This window comes from Oncorhynchus masou, chromosome 17 (genome assembly GCF_036934945.1).
Source record: "Oncorhynchus masou masou isolate Uvic2021 chromosome 17, UVic_Omas_1.1, whole genome shotgun sequence".
In the NCBI taxonomy this organism is placed as follows: domain Eukaryota; kingdom Metazoa; phylum Chordata; class Actinopteri; order Salmoniformes; family Salmonidae; genus Oncorhynchus; species Oncorhynchus masou.
In genome coordinates this window covers 21,643,519-21,664,586 of record NC_088228.1, presented here as the reverse complement: position 1 = coordinate 21,664,586, position 21,068 = coordinate 21,643,519, and the positions used below count along the sequence as shown (strand labels likewise).

The 21,068-nt window shown below is 41.8% G+C and overlaps 1 protein-coding gene across 2 annotated transcripts in view; it reads left to right on the top strand.

The window, feature by feature from the left end:
• Positions 1-12,965: 12,965 nt before the first annotated feature.
• tnn (tenascin N) overlaps positions 12,966-21,068 on the top strand; it is a 32,623-nt gene continuing 24,520 nt past the window's right edge. For both annotated transcript variants that reach the window (XM_064992733.1, XM_064992732.1), the window contains exon 1: positions 12,966-13,193. The gene's annotated coding sequence lies outside the window, so the exon portion shown is untranslated. The remainder of the gene's footprint in view (positions 13,194-21,068) is intronic.

Sequence of the window (21,068 nt, the reverse complement as noted above, 5' to 3'; positions counted from 1 at the left end):
GGAATGGCTACAAGTGAATTCTTTCCAACAGTTTGCTGAGTCTCTCATTGGGTCTCTCATCCCTTCCAGGCTTCTGGGAGACAGGGTGGACAATGAGCCTGTCATAGCTGATGTAAGCAATGTCCGCACGCGCTCTGCCAGCTTTCATGGCTGGGATCAGTTCTTTCCCCTTCTGGTGCACAGCTTCAGGATAGTCCTTCAAACAGAAGTCAGCTACCATCCTCAGTAGCTTTCCATCTAAATTGTCAATGCCAGGAGAGGTTTGTCATTATTGATCGATAACTATTTTTCCACCTCTCCCACACTAACTTTACAATATTCAAACTTGCAATACTTTTCTTTCATTATTTGTTTTTTTTTATGCATGAATACAATTGCTCACTGTTCGTTGTTAGCATTTTCTTCCAAAGTTTGCCCACTTTGCCAATGAAATAATAATAAAAATAATTGGCAACATCAAATGGTTTAGTGATGAATAAGCCATCTGATTCGATGAAATAATTAGTGGAATTTGTCTTTCTGCCCATATTTTCATTTAAAATACCCCAAAGTTTTTTTTATATCATTGATCTTAGCTTCATAATAAAGTGTCTTCTTCTTTTTGTTGAGTTTAGTCACATCATTTCTCAATTTGCAGTAAGTAGGCCAGTCAGATGTGCAGCCAGACTAATTAGCCACTCCTTTTGCCCCATCTCTTTCAACCATACCGTTTTTCGATTGCTCATCAATCAATGGAGCCTTAACAGTTCTAAGAGTCAGTTTCTTAACAGGTGCATGTTTATCAATAATTGGAAGAAACAACTTCATAAATTCATCAAGTGCAGCGTCTGGATGCTCCTCATTAATCACATCAGACCAACAAATATTTTTAACATCATCTACATGAGAGTCTTAGCAAAATCTTAGCAAAAATACACTATTTTAGGCCCTGCTTTTGGAACTTTGGCTTTCCTGGATATACCCACTATATTGTGATCACTGCATCCAATGGATACAACTTTAGAAAAAAGTTCTATAGCATTAGTAAAAATGTGATCGATACATGTGGATGATCTTGTTCCTGTAGTGTTTGTAAACACCCTGGTAGGTTGATTAATAACTTGAACCAGATTACAAGCACTGGTTACAGTAAGAAACTTCCTCTTGAGTGGACAGATTGATGAAACCGGTCAATATTCAGGTCCCCAAGAAAGTAGATATCACATACACTATCAAGCATTTCACACATATTATTTAGATATTGACTGTTAGCACTTGGTGGCCAATATCAACACCCCAAAAGAAAAGTCTTTAGAAGTGCCAAGTGAACCTGCAACCACGACACTTCAATAACACTTGACATAAGATTTTCTCTAAGCATTACAGGGATATGGCTCTAAAAAATATACAGATACACCTCCCCCATGAGCATTTCTGTCTCTTCTATAGATGTTATATCCTTGTACTGCTACTGATGTATCATCAAATTAATTATCTATGGAAGTCTCAGAAATGGCTAATATATTAATATTATCTGGTGTTAGCAAGTTACTGATTTCATGAACCTTATTTCTAAGGCTACAAATATTAATATGGACTATTTTCAGGCCTTTCCTGGGTAGCTTATCAGACATAGACATAATACTGAAAAGAGCAAACAAAGCAAGATAAAAAATATATACATTCAGCAGTCCATTAATCAACTGGTGTGTGCTGCGGGGTTGAAGCTACGAACCCATAGGCTTGGGTCTCTCATCCCTTCCAGGCTTCTGGGAGGCAGGGTGGACAATGAGCCTGTCATAGTTGATGTAAGCAATGTCCGCACGCACTCTGCCAGCTTTCATGGCTGGGATCAGTTCTTTCCCCTTCTGGTGCACAGCTTCAGGATAGTCCTTGTTGAGGAAGATACATGTACCTCTCAAGTTCTTGGCTCTTTCCAGAACAACTGGGCCGGTGGTGGGTTTTCCAGTCCTGTGGGCGCGCTCCACCTATATCTTCCTCTGGCCCATCTTCAATTTTTCAGAGATCATTTCTCTCACTTTGTCCTCAGACTCCATCCAGGTCTCATGTGGAGATTCTGCAATTCTGTCCACAACCATGTTGTTCCGCCTTGATAGTCCCTCAGGATTTGTCATTTATCAGTAAATGACAAGTGACAAACAAACAAGAGTAACATCTCAATTGTCCAAATGGCTTTCTCTCCCTGTCTCTTCTACATCTGCACTAATGAAAAATATCTGGACGATGTAAAACCTATCATCTATCCCTTCTGTTTGAATAATTCTCCCACCTGTCTCCTGATTCTGCCTCTTCCTGTCCTCATCCTGTTAGTGGTTCTCTCCTCTTCGTTCAGATGAAATCCTGTGTCTAGTGATGTCCGATTGCCCAACAACCTGCGCACTCGACCCGACCCCAACCCCTCCTCCCTCCTAGGTCTGACCACTGGCTGCTTTCTCTCCAACTTCGACTGCCAGTCGTACCCCTCCTCAAGAAACAAACACTTCTCAAACAGGTATCATTTCTTTCTTTTCTATCTGTAAACTGTGTCGGAACAGCACTGAACAAATCAGATTCAGTTGTTAACTAAACATACAATTCATTTGTGCTATATCTTGAACTTAGCCCGCCTTCAAGACCGAGATTTTGTATTTCGATCTAGCAGTATAACACTAACCCGTCATGTGAGTTAATTACATGTTGCCAACTCATGTTGCCGCAGACAGGAAGCAGAATGGCGCATGTGAGCGCAAACATTGACATCCGTGTTTGGTTTTGATTTGAAGAGGGGGTGGTAGCATCTAGCAGTTTTATTTCATTATTTCCTGGACACTGCTTGGTGATGCAAACAACGCATATCTTTTCAGAACCATCCACTGACCACAGATATACCCTCCGACATGGTAAAAGTATAGCAAAACCGGCACAGACACAGGTCGGTAAATAAGTTGTACGGATGGTTTGCTCCTGTTCTTCAGGATCTAGGGGTTCTGTCATGCTCTGAGACACCTACTGTATCCCTTCCCCAGGCCTGGACCCACCTGATGTGCTCTAGGGGTTCTGCCATGCTCTGAGAATCCTACTGTATCCCTTCCCCAGACCTGGACCCACCTAATGTCCTCTAGGGGTTCTGCCATGCTCTGAGACACCTACCGTATCCCTTCCCCAGACCTGGATCTACCTGATGTCCTCTAGGGGTTCTGTCATGCTCTGAGAATCCTACCGTATCCCTTCCACAGGCCTGGACCCACCTGACGTCCTCTAGGGGTTCTGTCATGCTCTGAGACACCTACTGTATCCCTTCCCCAGACCTGGACCCACCTGATGTCCTCTAGGGGTTCTGTCATGCTCTGAGAATCCTACTGTATCCCTTCCCCAGACCTGGACCCACCTGACGTCCTCTAGGGGTTCTGTCATGCTCTGAGAATCCTACCGTATCCCTTCCCCAGACCTGGACCCACCTGATGTCCTCTAGGGGTTCTGTCATGCTCTGAGAATCCTACCGTATTCCTTCCCAAGGCCTGGACCCACCTGATGTGCTCTAGGGGTTCTGTCATGCTCTGAGAATCCTACCGTATCCCTTCCCCAGGCCTGGACCCACCTGATGTCCTCTAGGGGTTCTGTCATGCTCTGAGAATCCTACCGTATCCCTTCCCCAGGCCTGGATCTACCTGATGTCCTCTAGGGGTTCTGTCATGCTCTGAGAAGCATACCGTATCCCTTCCCCAGGCCTGGACCCACCTGTGGTCCTCTAGGGGTTCTGTCATACTCTGAGAATCCTACCGTATCCCTTCCACAGACCTGGATCTACCTGATGTCCTCTAGGGGTTCTGTCATACTCTGAGAATCCTACCGGGATCCCTTCCCCAGACCTGGACCCACCAGATGTCCTCTAGGGGTTCTGTCATACTCTGAGAATCCTACCGTATCCCTTCCCCAGACCTGGATCTACCTGATGTCCTCTAGGGGTTCTGTCATACTCTGAGAATCCTACCGTATCCCTTCCCCAGACCTGGATCTACCTGATGTCCACTAGGGGTTCTGTCATGCTCTGAGAATCCTACCGTATCCCTTCCACAGGCCTGGACCCACCTGACGTCCTCTAGGGGTTCTGTCATGCTCTGAGACACCTACTGTATCCCTTCCCCAGACCTGGACCCACCTGATGTCCTCTAGGGGTTCTGTCATGCTCTGAGAATCCTACTGTATCCCTTCCCCAGACCTGGACCCACCTGACGTCCTCTAGGGGTTCTGTCATGCTCTGAGAATCCTACCGTATTCCTTCCCCAGGCCTGGACCCACCTGATGTCCTCTAGGGGTTCTGTCATGCTCTGAGAAGCATACCGCATCCCGGACCTGGATCTACTTGATGTCCTCCATGATCAACCACCCTCCAAGATTCCACTTTTCATTACATTATCTACAGTTACTATTAATGTCATATGGTTTGATCTAATCTGCTATGGACATAACCTTGACATATCATCCTGGGCACAGTGAGATACACTGGTGCACTACATACGCTAGCACTGCAAACAGCTGTGCCTGGACTTTACGGTCTCCCTCTTCAAGTCCACCTTCTGAGACTGGCTGCCCGTCAAGGGAAAATGACTGTCAGAACCACTTGTAGCTCCCACCTTTTTTCTCTATCCCACACACCAGAACTGAGATTTTTATAAAATCAGACCCTACTTCTCCCAAGACTGTCCCCATCTCATATTATGTACTTTACTTGTCATTCATACTTCTGTTTTCTCAACTAAATTGTATTTTATTGTTTGTGTTGATGTTTGCCTATACTCATGCATTTCAGTCTGTAACTGCCATGTGGGTATATACAATAAAATCAACAAGTTCATGACACAAAACATTGCCAGGTTGTTTTTTCACACAGGTTGTTCATTTAATGAATAAATGAGTAAATCCCTGCTGGTATTCGTGAGTTCGACATTATTCAACTGTCTGTTGTGTCCTGCATTATATTCAACTACAAGTGTACTGCTGTATTACTGAGCTATGCCTATGCCATGTGGTGGAGTAGGGGAGATAGGGAAACATAATCATAAAAGGACTAATAGCAAGACAAGACAAGGGAAGGGAAGCTCAAAATCAAAATATGCCAGCCAGAGAAGCCAGTGTATGAATTGAACTGATTTGCACATGAATGACATGTTAATGGGAGCTCACTGTGTGATCTGCAAGGTAAGTTAATGCACAGTTGTCTTTGCTAATTTGAAAACTAAGTACAGTTTTTAATGTTGTTTAAATGTTTAGGTACCCAAAAGTAATTCAAAGCAATGTTTTCATCTTAACCAGCAAAATTGTCGAAGAAATTAGCTTTGTTTACATAGCTGGGCTGAAAATATTGTCATTTTGGATGTAATGATCTCAACGCATTAGCTCATCACACCGTTGATATAGCGAAGTGCGATAATAGCTTCTCGAATCCCATAGTGACTGGACACTTTTTGTCAGGGGGACACTATTTGACATGACAGACCCCCATTTCATTTCTTTGGCACTCTCACTAAGGTATCATATTAACATGGCATAAGTGGAACCGGACGGTGGATCGTCGCCGGGGGCTCCGGACTGTAGTTCATTGCCAGAGGAACAGGACCGTAGATCGTCACCGAAGGAACCAGACTGTAGATCGTCACCGGGGACTCCGGACCGTGGATCATCCCTGCAGGCTTTGTACCATGGATCATCACTGGAGGCTTCGGGCCATGGATCATCACTGGAGGCTTCGTGCCATGGATCATCACTGCAGACTTCGTAGAGCTGGCACAGGACGCACCGGGCTGGAGAGACGCACTGGAGGCCTGGTGCGTGGAGCCGGGCACAGGATATACTGGGCAGTGGAGACGCACCGGAGGTCTGGAGCGCAGAGCTGGCACAACCCATCCTGGCTGGATGCTCACTTTAGCCCGGCAAGTGCGGGGCGCTGGCACAGGACGCACTGGGCTGTGAAGGCGCACTGGAGGCATAGTGCGCAGAGCCGGCGCAGGATATACTGGGCCGTGGAGGAGGACTGGAGGTCTGGAGCGTAGAGTTGGCACAACACTTCCAGACTGGATGTTCACCCGAGCCCGGCAACTGCGGGGCGCTTGCACAGGACGCACTGGACTGTGAAGGCGCACCGGAGACACCAAAAAACAACAAAATACAAACAAACGTAAAGTTCTGCAGGCTCCACAGCAACTATGCAAAAACAAGATCCCACAAACTAGGGTGGAAAACAGGCTGCCTAAGTATGATTCCCAATCAGAGAAAACGATAGACAGCTGCCTCTGATTGGGAACCATACCCGGCCAACAAAGAAATAGAAAACTAGAAAGCCCACCCAAATCACACCTTGACCTAACCAAATAGAGAAATAAAAAGGCTCTCTAAGGTCAGGGCGTAACAATAAGCCATGGCAAAATGTGTAGAATAGCAGGAATTTAGCTGTAAAACTGAAATATTTTCTCCGCCCCATGGCAAAATGTGTAGAATAGCAGGAATTTAGCTGTAAAACTGAAATATTTTCTCCGCTCCATGGCAAAATGTGTAGAATAGCAGGAATTTAGCTGTAAAACTGAAATGTTTTCTCCGCCCCATGGCAAAATGTGTAGAATAGCAGGAATTTAGCTGTAAAACTGAAATATTTTGTCCATTCCATGGCAAAATGTGTAGAATTGCAGGAAACAAACTCTAAAACGTATTTTGTCCCCTCGGCCATCAAATGGGAGGGCAATAAAAAGTTTTACCTGCAAGGTGGGAGGGGCGTCCCCCAATTTTTTTTCACTTAGGCCCCGTAAAAGTACCCTGCCTCACCCACACACTTTCAGACAATATGTATTTCCCTTGTTTCAGATGGTTGTAGTATTTTTAAAAGACCTGATGTAAAATGCATCACAATTCACTCCCATCTACTACGTCACTTCACATTGACTTAATCAGTGTCAGAGCCAGCTCTCTCGTTCAACACAAATACCTTCCTCAAGAAGAGTTTAGACATTCTTTCCACTGATATCGAACAAAGCAGACTGATTTCGGTGTGAACAAAATGCAAACTTTCAGGATCGAAGGGTAAAACGTGGTGTTTAAACCACACTGTTTAGGTTTCTATGTTCTCCTGACAATAGGGCAGTGTAACAGCTGGTGGGGAAGTCAGAAGCCTACACACCTTTGCATTAATAAGGATTCAGTAGAATATAGAATATATTAAAGTCGTCTATCAAACCAGTAATCAAATAGGACCTATCATCCCGTGATTGAAAATGTATCATTAGGACTAAACAATGAAATGTCCATTTACCTGGGTGGGCGTTGTAAGATTTGAGTCAACACATAAAGTGTATTCGGCTGCAGAGGACAGACAACACAGAGTCACCCTGCAGGTAGAATGTTGCTAGCACACAGTTTTTACATACTGGAACTCTACCCTCTTTGTTGCTGCTATGCAGTAACATCACTGAGCAAAATGCAGCTGTGTGATAAGCAGTCAACAAAGGGTTAATAATAAATACACCAGCGTTCCTTAGGCATATTCCCCTCCCACAGAAAAGTGTATGGAGTACTAGAAACTGAACACTATACATCATGTTGCATTATCTACAGTGTGATGGGGATGTCAGTTTGGGCTAACCAAACAATAAGGGCATACTATTCCATCCTGTTGTACTAATTAAAATACACTTTCGTAAGCATAAGCATTTTGTTAAATGGAAAACAACTGGATAGTCTAATAATGCCTAATGCCTGCATACTGTGCCCATAGTGGTGGTAATAATGAATTTAGCTGGAGTGTATTATAATCGGCTCATTCATATGGCTTGTCATAATCCCATAATTATCACCATTGCAGAGAATCTGTAACAGGCGTACCCAAATATAAAAGAATGTAGCAATGACACATATCTTTATTTCTACCCCACAGTTAAACAAATTACCCTTAGATTCTGCAGGATGTCGTCAAGGTTGTACCAGGGATGGAGGCAGACTTCAGACCTGGCTACTGTACTTTACAAATTCAAGAGGCCCATTATTTACATCCAAATGTCCCTGAAAGACTGCCAAATGAAAGGAACAGTGCAGGCCTATTTTTAGGTTTGAATCAATCATTGACAAAGCAATCATACATAAACTGTGAAAGTAATCTAACAACGTGTCCACCTACTTTAACATCCACGGACAGACCAACATGACATAAATTCAGACCAACCATTTAATGGCAGAGCCAATGTAGGTGTTTCAAATGAGGGTGTTCAATAGCCATTTATACCGCATGTGCATTTTTCCTAAGGTTATGCACTGTCTGCCTTGGGGGCAGTTGACTTCAGACCCTTTGGAATGTGCAGCATTGCCCTGGAGAGGCTGTGTCAATCAGCAGTCCCGAGACTATATCTCCCTCTGTCATTACTCAGGGGTTCCAAAGAGGAGTCTCTCGCCCTCTCCATTTCCTCAACTTAATAGTCATTATGGACCATATGCTATATCTCTTATAGATAACTATCCGATCAAACATAATGTAGTGCAGTTGTTGTCAACTGTGATCGAGAGGAGACATCATGTGATCTGGAACTTTTGTTGGGCGAAGTAAACGGGTGTAGTTCTGTTCAGATTAATCTGAATTTCTAAGAGGGGTTACATTATAGTCATGCTTTGTGTAGGAGCCTAGGTAATAAGCTTTCATTGTTAAATTGACATATTTTCAATTTGTTTGATAATGTTGAATAATTTGTTTGACACTTCATGTATAGCCATTAGACGAAGGATGTTTTGTCCTCCTCATATTATGACTGTTTTTGGCATTACAAGGATATAAAGACAGCAGTGAGCTGCAAGCTCACAGCCAAGCATCACAATAAAACCCAGGCTACTCCATTTCCCACTGTAACTGTTCAGCCCATCAAAACACAGAGAACAAAGCCACTTTCATTTGATTTGATCCAAAATGCCAAACAAAATGATAAGGGGAACATCAAGTTTCTGAATAGTTTCAGAGCAGCGTCTGTTAACTCACTTAGGGTGGGACCACCAGGACCAAAGTGAGATCCTTAAAGCTCAAGCAAGAAACTTTCGACCAGTACATGGACATACCTGCTCATTCAAGGGTTTTTCTTTATTTTAACTATTTTCTACATCAATCTATGAAATAACATACATGGAATCATGTAGTAACCACAAAAAGTGTTAAACAAATCAAAATATATTTTATATTTGAGATTCTTCAAAGGAGACACCCTTTGTCTTGACAGCTTTACACACTCTGAATTTTATTTTACTAGGCAAGTCAGTTAAGAACCAATTCTTATTTTCAATGATGGCCTAGGAACAGTGGGTTAGCTGCCTGTTCAGGGGCAGAACAACAGATTTGTACCTTGTCAGCTCGGGGATTACGAACTTGCAACCTTTCGGTTACTAGTCCAACGCTCTAACCACTAGGCTACCCTGATGATAATGACAAGATAATTAATCTAAGGAGGACCAGTCTAACCTAAAAATGTGTAAGGGAGGATTTCCCCATTGAGTGTCAGTCAATGTTACATCCTTTTGGAATTACAGTGCCTGGATTTCTTGTTAAACTTCTCAGAAAATGCTTGAAACGTCAAGAGATGATCATATATCAATATTGAGTGTGCAGTTTGTATCATTGAAACTCTACTAGAGACACACAACTGTAATTCATGACATTTATGAGGTTTACAAGGGAGTACATCTTTGTTGTTACTGGATAATTTGCATGAGAAATTGCAAAGACTGACAATACGTCTTTGTATTTTTCTGAGCAGTCCTTGCCGCTTTTCACATGTGGTTGTCCTAACAAGAAATATATTGCCATCAAGAGATTTGCTATTTATGTTTCTGGGGAGAAAATAACACGATGAAATACAAGTGCGAGGGAGAGCATACAAAAGTGTTCCATAAATTATGCCCAGTATTTACACAGCAGCCAACCCTATCTGCTGATTCCAACCACCTGAACAGCAGCTAGCGGAAGGGTGACAGTAATAACAACGATAAAATGAATTTCACATGGCTTAAATTAAATACGGTACTTGTGAGAGGAAAATGTGTAAATTGAGGTAAAAAAGCGCAAAGGATTAGAAACAAGATTCTGCCACTGATATGAACATTCCTTTGAGGCTGTGAATAACAAAAAGGGAATTTGGGAATATCCTCGTGAAATTCAAACCGTGACTGACTGGGACTCATCAATGTAGAAAACTGTTGAACAAAATTAAAACACAGCAGCCTTTTGTAGTGTACTCTACTTCTTCCCCGGGTACATTGTAACCATATTTACATATTGACAGTTAATGTTCCTCTCTGTGGAATACATGCCTTTCCGTCACGTTACTCTTCAGGGTTACGGAGGTTTAGCTTAGTGGGCCTGTTATTGGCTCTCGTCACCCACTGAAGGAGTTTAACAATGTCAGAACTGAGTTACTTCCAATAGGAGAATCCAAGGGGGGAATCGTGCCATCTGCGACTCATTAACACTGTTCAAATGAACTGCTATGAAGTACTACCTAAATTCAAGACATTACTTTAAACATCTGAAAGGTGGGCTGCCATTTTTAAGTGTGTAGTTGATCTTACAGGAGAGTTAAATAGTCAAACTCAAACAGCAAATGCAGCTGCAGCTCTGGCTATTATGTTACCTGAATTAATTAATACATCTCCCTGCGCTTTTGAGCTCATGATTAGGGACAGAAGTTTTATGTGATTGGATTCTCATCATATGAAAGGCTTTTTCAAAACAATCCTAAGAACATAGTAACTAAAAAAGTAGTACCAATTAGATTTTTGTATTTTACCACCTTTTTCTCCCCAATTTGAATCTTGTCTCATCACTGCAACTCCCCAATGGGCTCGGGAGGCAAAGGTTGAGTCATGTGTCTTCCGAAACATGACCCGCCAAACCATGCTTCTTAACACCCACCCGCTTAACCCGGACGCTAGCCGCACCATTGTGTCGGAGGAAACACCGTTCACCTGAAGTCAGCCTGCAGGCTCCCAGCCCGCCACAGGGAGTCTCTAGAGCACGATGAGCCAAGTAAAGCCCCGCCGGCCAAACCCTCCCCTAACCCGGACAATGCTGGACCAATTATGCACCGCCCTATGGGACTCATGATCACGGCCAGTGGTGATACAGCCCGGGATCGAACCCGGCTGTGTAGTGACGCCTCTAGCACTGCGATGAAGTGCCTTAGACCGCTGTGCCACTCGGGAGGGGCGGTAGTATGTACTTTTATCAGATGATATTCCACTACTCCAAACAGAAATGGAGCCAATGTTTGTGAGTCTTTCAGCTATTTCCTGGCTCTCTGTTCCCAGACATCCCACATCACTTTCCTTATCAAAACATTGTAATTTCACTGTGAATGCTGAGTCCCTCGCTAAGATTCAGACTCATTAGCAAGAATGAGGTAAGTCTTAATTTCATTTTCCGTCATGTTAACATCTTTAGTGCATTCCTGAATACAAGCTAAATTCCCTTCCCTTCTACCTCCAACAGTTGGCTTTAAGAGTAGCAACTGGTATAGACAGTCAGACATTAATGGCCGAATGCAACAACACAAATGTTTCAGCAATGTTTTACAGTGGAGATGATCCAATGCTAGACCATGCTATATAATGCCAAGGGCCATGAAAACTTGATAAGATTGAACATTCAGTTGAATGTTCCGAGGTTATTTCTCAACTCAGAGGAAGAGTTAATTGCCTCTACTGGCTTTTATAATGTGCCATCCGGTTGTTCTAGAATCTTCACACAGTATGGTTCCAAAAGGGACATTTCTAACTATTATCTGATTTGAGTCATTTCTGCAGACCAGTGAGTCTCTAGCTCGGTGAGCTCCGGGGTAAAGTGTTCCTTAGGTACAGATCTAGGATCAGTGTCTAGGGGCAACTTAACCCTTCACCACCCTGTGATTTCAATCAGTAGTAAGTATTTGTTCTTTAAAAGACCATCACACCTGGCCTCAGCTCCAGTTTCACTGAACTATTTCACAGACAGCCGCTATGTCACAGTAATGTGAAACCATATTATATATTTAGAGACAAACAGATGCCGGTGAAAAATATGACCAACCTTGACACCTGGAGCCTTTGGTGATGCTGCATGTCCATTCGACAAGGCTGGGTCGATGTGTGGGCGTGAATTCACGTTATTGCATTGGTTTCTATTGTATTTGTGTAAATATTCTTATGTAATTCATCTAAATACTTAGGGAATCAATTCATGATAATCCAAACACTTTGGTACATACAATAGATGTAACTTTATCCATCATTTGCTATTGTCTCTTGAAGTGTTGCACAATATGGTCTGAAGGCTATTTCTGACGGTGGTGTTTGTGGTTTTGTACTAGCTTAGGAGAAGTGTTAGCCTGCTGTTTTCCCACAAAGATATCTGTCTTTCCTTGTTCTTCAAAAGGTAAGAACATTTCACAATGGTGCTGTATGCATAAACCAAACCATGTACAGTATGTATAAAGAATGACATGTGTTTTCTTTTGTTTTATTTCAGACCCATCCATCCTTGTAAGGATGACCACATGTCGTGTTTTAGTAGTTAATGTGATGATGCATAAAATCATATTGTAACTAAAGTCTATAATCTCTTAATCCAAATTCACACTTCAAATAGACTAATAAAGGATGGCTAATCTGATGGGACATTTAATTCACTTCACAGATATGACTAGATCAATTTTTTTTTTAAATGAATTCCGGATTTGTCTTGGCATGAGCTCAACACTAAATCCAAACGGTCTCTGGTTGCCTTGCAGCACATATTAGTCCTGCTCAAAGTGATTCATTTTCTTCCACTACTGCTACTGTAACAGAAAACATGTAAAAAAGTTCAAACCCAAAAAATGGTAGTGAAGGGGTGAGAGGCAACATGAGTGAGGGTCATGTTGATGTAGGTGATTAGCCCCAGACGGAGGAAGAGGGAATGACTCTCATTATCTCTCTCCATTCCATGATTGAGGAGCAAGAGAAGAGACACTCCCAAACTACTTCCCATTGGCCATAGGCCTTTTGGAGATGGAATTTAACGACTTGAAGGAAAGACTGTTGCTGCAGGAGCCACGGAGGCATTGGTTATAAGGGCCCTTTCAAACTCCTGCTCTGAGCTTGTCAACAGGTGTCAGAGAGAGAAGCAATAGAGCGACAGATTCTCAGGCTTTCAGAGGACGGAGTCACAGGGAATCGAGACGGTAAGTTAAACACGGCTTTCTGTTATCGTTGTTTTATTATTCACCATTCATTTTGAGAAGCTTTGTAATATGTGAATACACATTTGTTGTGATTGTGAGTTGTGTTGGTTAGTGATTGCATTTGATTTGACACATTTTTTTGTTCATAGGAGACCTGTTTAACATTTCACAATTATATTGTTTAATTTTCTTCTAACAAATGCAGGTATAGGGAAGATTCACACTTACTGCTGAAATAAGTAATTACAACGAAAAAGTAATACTCACAACAGAATAAATCATTTGCAATGTTACTCCTGTTTCAGGAGTCATCATAAGATACAGCATATGATCAGGAAACAGAGCAAATGAGATGTTAACATACAGTAGTCCTTTAACATACAGTAGTCCTTTAACATACAGTAGTCCTTTAACATACAGTAGTCCTTTAACATACAGTAGTCCTTTAAACAAAGATATGAAATGATTATAACAACTTCCAAAGCTAAGTTCTTTCAGTAGAAAGTACACAGTAAAATAAATGGATGAAAGAAACAAAAAGCAATCTGTTGATAGATTTATTTTCATATTTTGCATCAACCCCCCAAAAACAACATGAGTTGTGACTAAGGCATCAAACCCAATATGGTTAAAGGTCCATTTCCTTGCTTATTTTACAAAGTTCTTGAACAGTTTCAGTTTTTAAGGAAAATAACCTGTGTTTATTATACATTCTCCTATTCATGACCTTCTATTAAACTGCCTTCTCATCGCAGACTAAACTCCAGCCTCTCTGGTACCAGACTGAACTGCCGGGCAGTCAAGCATGAGACTAACCACGAACACGTGATACCTCAGCTAGCCAGACATATCTAGTAGGGACATAACTGACATTTTACAATGCTATTAGATGTCCTTACTATGGGCTTAACACAGGTTTGATTTTAATGAAAAAAACTTTTCATTGAAGGTGCTATTTTAGTTTCCAGGAAAATAAAGTTGCAGGCTTCATAGACATTATGTACGGTTCTTGCAGGTCGGTTCTTGCAGTACGGTTCTTGCAGGTCACTCAACTTGATGAAATGCTACTGTACTGGCTTTAAGTTGGCATGGAAGCAGTGATAAAACAAACAACAGATGTAGAGCGTTGCCTGCATCTAGCCATGAATGGGGTAGTTTCTAATATGTGACCATTACATAAGGCCAAAGGAGTGACTTCTGGGCTCTTGTAACCTTATCAAGGTTTTTGTGGTTTGGATGGCAGGACCGACAGACAGAGCAGAGGGATATGAGCTTTAGCTCAGACTTACTCTAATTGCTTTCAGGTTTTTCTGCCTACAAGCAAAGGGAAATTCAACAAACGTTGCAAGTTTGCAACCACATAAAGACCATGAGCTCTGAGCTCATCCCAGGCTTGTTGGTCCAATTCAATTCCACTTGAAACGTAAAAGAGCAGACTGCCTTTTGTCTGTCTATTGGTTAATGTGTCTCAGGAGAGGATGGGGCATTGCACACCATCTGTCCTTGCTTGCTTCCCTTCCTTTCTCTCTTCCCTGCACAATTATTTTGGAGGGAAATTAGGTCACTGTGAGGACCTGAGATTGAATGCATTCACAGTCTGAAGCATTTCTGGTTAGTGAGAGAGGGGACACTTTCTACCTCCTCTTATACCAGGAGTACACTGAGTGTACAAAACATTAAGGACACTTTCCTAAACACAGCAGCATTGCAGTTCTTGACACAAACTGGTGCGCCTGGCACCTACTACCATACCCTGTTCAAAGGCACTTAAATATGTTGTCTTGCCCATTCACCCTCTGAATGGTACACATATACAATCCATGTCTCAATTGTCTCAAGGATTAAGGTTAAACAAAGAGTAGAGGAAGCTCAATTTTACCAACCAGTGGAACACTGTTGAGCATCAACACTGAGTGTACAAAACATTAAGGACACCTGCTCTATCCATGACAGAGACTGACCAGGTGAATCCAGGTGAAAGCTATTATCCCTTATTGATCTCTCACTTGTTAAATCCACTTCAATCAGTGTAGCTGAATGGAGACATGTTAATTAAATAAGGATTGTTAACCATTAGAGAGTCTATTTGAATAGCTGTTTGAAGTTTACTCTGAGCACTACTTGCTAGTCTGCAACGCATGCTGGAATTGTTCAGGTACTTTCCTGCCAATCCCGGTTGGAAGTCTATCAAACTTCACAGCTAGTCGACAAGTCTGCAAAGAAAATGGAGGCTGAAAAGAGGACAGACATTGTGTCTGACTATTTGAATCCCTTGTTATGCGAAGGTAATTCCCCTGTGTGTCCATGCCAACTTTGAGCGCGGAACTGAGGATACTGTTTTCTTTAAACTTTTGAGCCTGCTACGGCTCTGCCATGTCTGACACGCATTACATGGATTGCAGCCCAAATGGCACCCTATTTCCTATAGGGTGGAATAGGGTGCCATTTGGGACACAACCATGGATTGACATTGAGGAGAATCCTCAGGCTTACTAGTGTATCGTTCCTGCCTTTCCTGCCCTGCAGAGATTTAGATGTCCGTTGCAGCCATTTTGCTGAGCTGGAAGATGGCCACATTGGAATCTTCTCCAAGACAAATAAAAGTCTGAAAATGGCCAGCATCAAATAAAACCTTGACAGTGAGCTATAAAGGAGCTTGTTAAGGATCTGTGTGCGCCAGCGCCTGGTGCCATACCACAGGGCTGTAAAATGCTCCTGTGATGTGGGTTATTGTAAGGCTGTCATTGACTCGCTGGTCTTTCCCCCTGGTCTGATCTACTGTATTTCCTGGTTGCTGACACAGTGCCAACTACTGTAATTACTGCCAGAAAGTCAATGGGGCTGAATGGCCATAGCTGTGAAGTCATAGTCTGTCTGAATCTCTATGGTCTGACTGCTCTGACCTCAAGTTTTTCACCCACTGAGTTTAAAAGCAGACACAGGACTCACGGCAAACATGGTGGAAATATGGAGTGGCACTAACAGAGCTCGCCAGCTTGTAGTCCTAAAACCCGGGAATAGGTTTCCTCTGGTTCGTTCAGCCATCCCTGTGTGGAAATGAATGGGGAAAGAATAGGGTTTGTAATAAACACAGAAAACAAGGTCTGAGGTTAACACAGGCTTAGGAGACCTTAAACGTCTTGTTCTATGAGATAATAGCAGTCAGTTAACATTACCTTTATGAATTATGAAACATATATGTTCTCCTAAGCCTGTGTTTACCATAGACCTTATTTTCGGCCAAAACCATACAAAAACAACGTGAATTTTCCTCATAGGCTTTGTCCAATGACCCATGGCAGAGTTATTTCTCTCTATACAGTTACTGTAAGTTGTTAGCAACATAGTCAACATATTTTTTTCCAACACATAGCCTACTGATACTCAATTTTCACAAATTGTGAGCAAACTGAGAACTCTACTATTGGATGGAAGCTTCCATATAAGGTTCAAACCAGTGTCTAAGGAAGTTTCAGTTGCAATGTTCAATTTGTATTTGTATTTATTAAGTATGGCAGCAGCTACTCTTCCTGAGGTCCAGCAACATTGAGGCAGCCTGCAGTATCAAAAACATCAACTCTTCACCCTGTGTCTGACAGCCAGCAGCATCTAAGCCATTATGTCAATCTCTGAACATCTTGACAAAGTCACTGATGTTGTAGGCTGCTTATGATGCCATAACACCTATGCCATTGCACTTATCACTTTCAGGTTAGGCTCAGAAGAAGCTGGTGGGAGGAGCTTTAGGAGGACGGGCTCATTGTAATGGCTGGAATGGAATAATGGAACGGAGTCAAACATGGTTTCCATATGTTTGATGTGTATGATACTGTTCCATTGATTCCATTCCAGGCATTATAACCAGCATGTCCTCTTATTGCTCCTCCCACCAGCCTTCTTTGGTTAGGCTACTTATTTTCCAGATCTCTCAGGTGACTACATGGGCAAGCCTCAGATAGCAGCACATGTCACAGCAGACACCAATGCAATTACTTCAGCCTGTAGATGAGGTAGTTAGTGTTGTATGATTGATATATTCATTGATGTAGATTTCTTTATACTGGTATGCAATGTTAAAGGAACCATCTATTAGCATAATTTGTTCTCTCATATACACTTCCCTACGCTACGTATTTATTTGGACAATGAAGCTAAAACTCTTAATTTGTATCTATACACCATCATTTTGGATTGAAATCAATTGTTTCATATGAGGTGACAGCACCGAATAGGGATGAATATTTTACAAAAACCTACCAAGTTTCAATACTGGGAATAATTAATGTTATCCCGAGAGTCCTAGGAAATACTGCATAAATGTGACATTTAAAAGCGTTTAAAACCAAGATATTGTCACTCTGCCAGGGTTTTCCCAAAATAAGAGGGGTGCTGTGCCACCTTGTTGGCTTGGTTAGGACACTATGTAAAGATTTCAGAGCAAATTAAACTGTTATTTTGTAATGATAGAGTAACTATCTTTGATAGCCAATGATATTGTTGTGAGTTGCAAAACAGGCCATTCATAAATTCTGAGCACTATTATGTTCCTCAATTAATTCAGCGCATTTCAGCAGTAAGGCTATCTCGACACAGAGCGCTTAGGACTCACGTCGAATCATACAAAATTTGTTTAATGCCAGTCAGACAAAAGTCAAATGACCAAAGTTGCTAAGCTTGCTAGATAACCTCCTTCAACAAATGACAGAATACAATGCCTTTGGAAAGTATTCAGACCCCTTGACTTTATCCATAAGTTACAGACTTATTCAAAAATGTATCAAATTTAGTTTCTATTCATCAATCTACACACAATACCCCATAATGACCAAGCAAAAAAAAATATTGCTAATTTTTTGCTAATTTATTAGAAATAAAAAACTGAAATATCATATTTGCATAAGTATTCAGACCCTTTATTCAGTACTTTGTTGAAGCACCTTTGGCAGAGATTACAGCATCGAGTCATCTTGGTTATGACGCTACAAGCGTGGCACACCTGTATTTGGGGAGTTTCTCCCATTCTTCTCTGCAGATCCTCTCAAGCTCTATCAAGTTAGATGGGGAGCGTTGCTGCACAGCTATTTACACGTCTCTCCAGATATGGTTGATCTGGTTCAAGTCCGACTTCTGGCTGGGCCACTCAAGGACATTCAGAGACTTGTCCCAAAGCCACTCCTGCGTTGTCTTGGCTGTGTGCTTAGGGTCGTTGTCCTGTTGGAAGGTGAAGGTCCTGAGCCCTCTGGAGCAGGTTTTCATCAAGGATCTCTCTGTACTTTGCTCCCTTAATATTTGCCTCAATCCTGACCAGTTTCCACGTCCCTGCCACTGAAAAGAATCCCCACAGCACAATGCTGCCACCATCATGCTTCACCATGGAGATGGTACCAGGTTTCCTCCAGATGTGATGCTTGGCATTCAGGCGAGGGGTTAAATTCGGAAGACCCTTTTCAGTTGAAGGTTTTCAGTTGTACAACTGACTAGGTATCCTCCTTTCCCTTTCCCTTTACAAAGAGTTCAATCCTGCTTTCATTAGACCAGAGAATCTTGTTTCTTGTGGGCTGAGTCTTTAGGTGCCTTTTGGCAAACTCCAAGCGGGCTGTCATGTGCGTTTTACTGAGGAGTGGCTGTCGTCTGGCCACTCTACCATAAAGGCCTGATTGGTGGAATGCTGCAGAGATGGACTGTCAACTGTGGGACCTTATATAGACAGGTGTGTGCCTTTCCAAATCATGTCAAATCAATTGAATTTACCCTCAGGTGGACTCCAATCAAGTTGTAGAAACATCTCAAGGATGATCAATGGAAACAGGATGCATCTGAGCTCAATTTCGAGTCTCATAGCAAAGGGTTTGAATAGTTATGTAATTTGTATTTTATTTATTCAATTTTAGAATAAGGCTTTAAAGTCAAGGGGTCTGAATACTTTCCGAAGGCACTGTATCTCCTATATTTGTCAAAATTGAATTGATTTATACAGATAGAAGGTCAGCTCATGAATAATGGACATATGAAGATGGAAATAGTTTAAATATTAATGGGGACCAACTCTGTTGAACAAATATCCATATCTACTCTCATACGGTTCGTTGATCACAAAGAAATTACTACCATTCCCAGTCTCCCCTATGAGACACAGAGAAATGGGGGAAATGTTATAGTGGTCTTTTGGCATGGATAGGCAGGAAACGTGCCTTGATAATGCAATTTATGGATTACAGAAAAAAGTTAGGATTTTTTATGCATGATTTGGGATTTGGTGTTTAATTGGGATTGGGACTGGATAGGAAAATAGACCACGCTCTAGGAGAGGATAGAATTTTCCCTCATGCCTCTGAATTGTTAAGAGTTCATGTCACTGACAGAGATGCCTATGTAGTGAATTGTGCATGGGCCTATCAAATGTCTGAAGAGTCACAATGAAAGCTCAAAGATGCACATGGTCTTTTATAGGCTGTAGGGGTTTCCTGTAGGGTTTATAAACTGCATTCGGGTCGCGTGTGCAGTCCGGCAGTGTGAATTATACGTGTGCTTTGAATTTATGGCAACTTTGTGTGAAGAAAATACGCTAGGCGAAATGCTTCCACGTGACATCCTGTTTGGATAATGTGCCATTTTCTTTGTGTTAATCTGATGCTGTGTATTTTGTGAAATTGTTTTAGTGGCAACATTGGAGGAAAATATAATTTCCGTGGTTTTGTCTTTTTTTCTGAGGGTGGGTAAAGATTGTTCCTGGGACAGTTACACATGTTCATTTCTAGTAGGGGAAACCGGGGATTGTTGTAACACTATTTTCATTTTTTGTAAATTTCTCAGAAATTGTTTGAGCTACTACATTCAAAATGTGACAGGAACAACTTCCATCTGTCTGCTACAAATTTGTACATGTATTAGGTCTTTAAATCAAACAGACAAGGAGTGAAATGTTACAATTTACCACATCTCCCGGGTCAGTTGTAACAGGCCTTGGGGTGAAATATAACAGTTTGAAATAATGCTTAAATCACAACATGAAACAAGATATTGAAAGGATTTATTGAGAACATGAGAACAACATTGCAATGTTTAGTATTTTGTTTTGCAGAAATAATAGTCATAATATAAATCATAAAAATGTGAATTATTTTTACACTCCATTAACTAGCCCTTCTCAACTAAACAACATCTGACAACATAGCAGTATCTGAACTTAACAACTGAAGGTTTGTGGTGTGAGTGAATTTGAGAGAGAGCGGTGGTGTGTGTGTGTGAATGTTGGACATGTTCAATCAGAGTCACAGTTATGACAATGGTATGGTAGTGCTGGGGTGCAGGCTTGGTGGGCCCATCATTTGTATTCCCAGTGATGCACCCAGATGTTAAAACTATCCCTTACCCAATTTTAGCTACATGTTAAAACTTTAGCATAGATAATTTACATCAAATTAAACCTTGGTGAATCGAATTACAAAGCAGGTGATGCCATCACAAAAACAAATTTGGCCCCAAAAATTACTTTCTTACCTCAAAATCTGACTTCACATGGGGGTTGAGGACTAAACTGAGCATGTGCAGTGTGAGTCACATGATTTTAGATTGTTCCTGATTGGTGATATTAAGAGTTTTGCAACTATCCCGTGTTACAGCCTTCCCCGGTCTCCCCTACAGAATGACACAGTGACCTGTGGTGAAGTTGGTGGCTGGGTAAGCACGGGCTATTATCAAAGCCAGATTTACTCAGAAATAAACATTGATGAAGCCCAAGTTCACCATACAACAGATGGCTCCAACAACCAGAGTGACATACGCTATTAACCAAAATTGATAAACAATTTTCACCATGTAAATACCAATGTAGCCAAGCAATAGCCTTCAATGGGGCATATTTCATATCTTCCA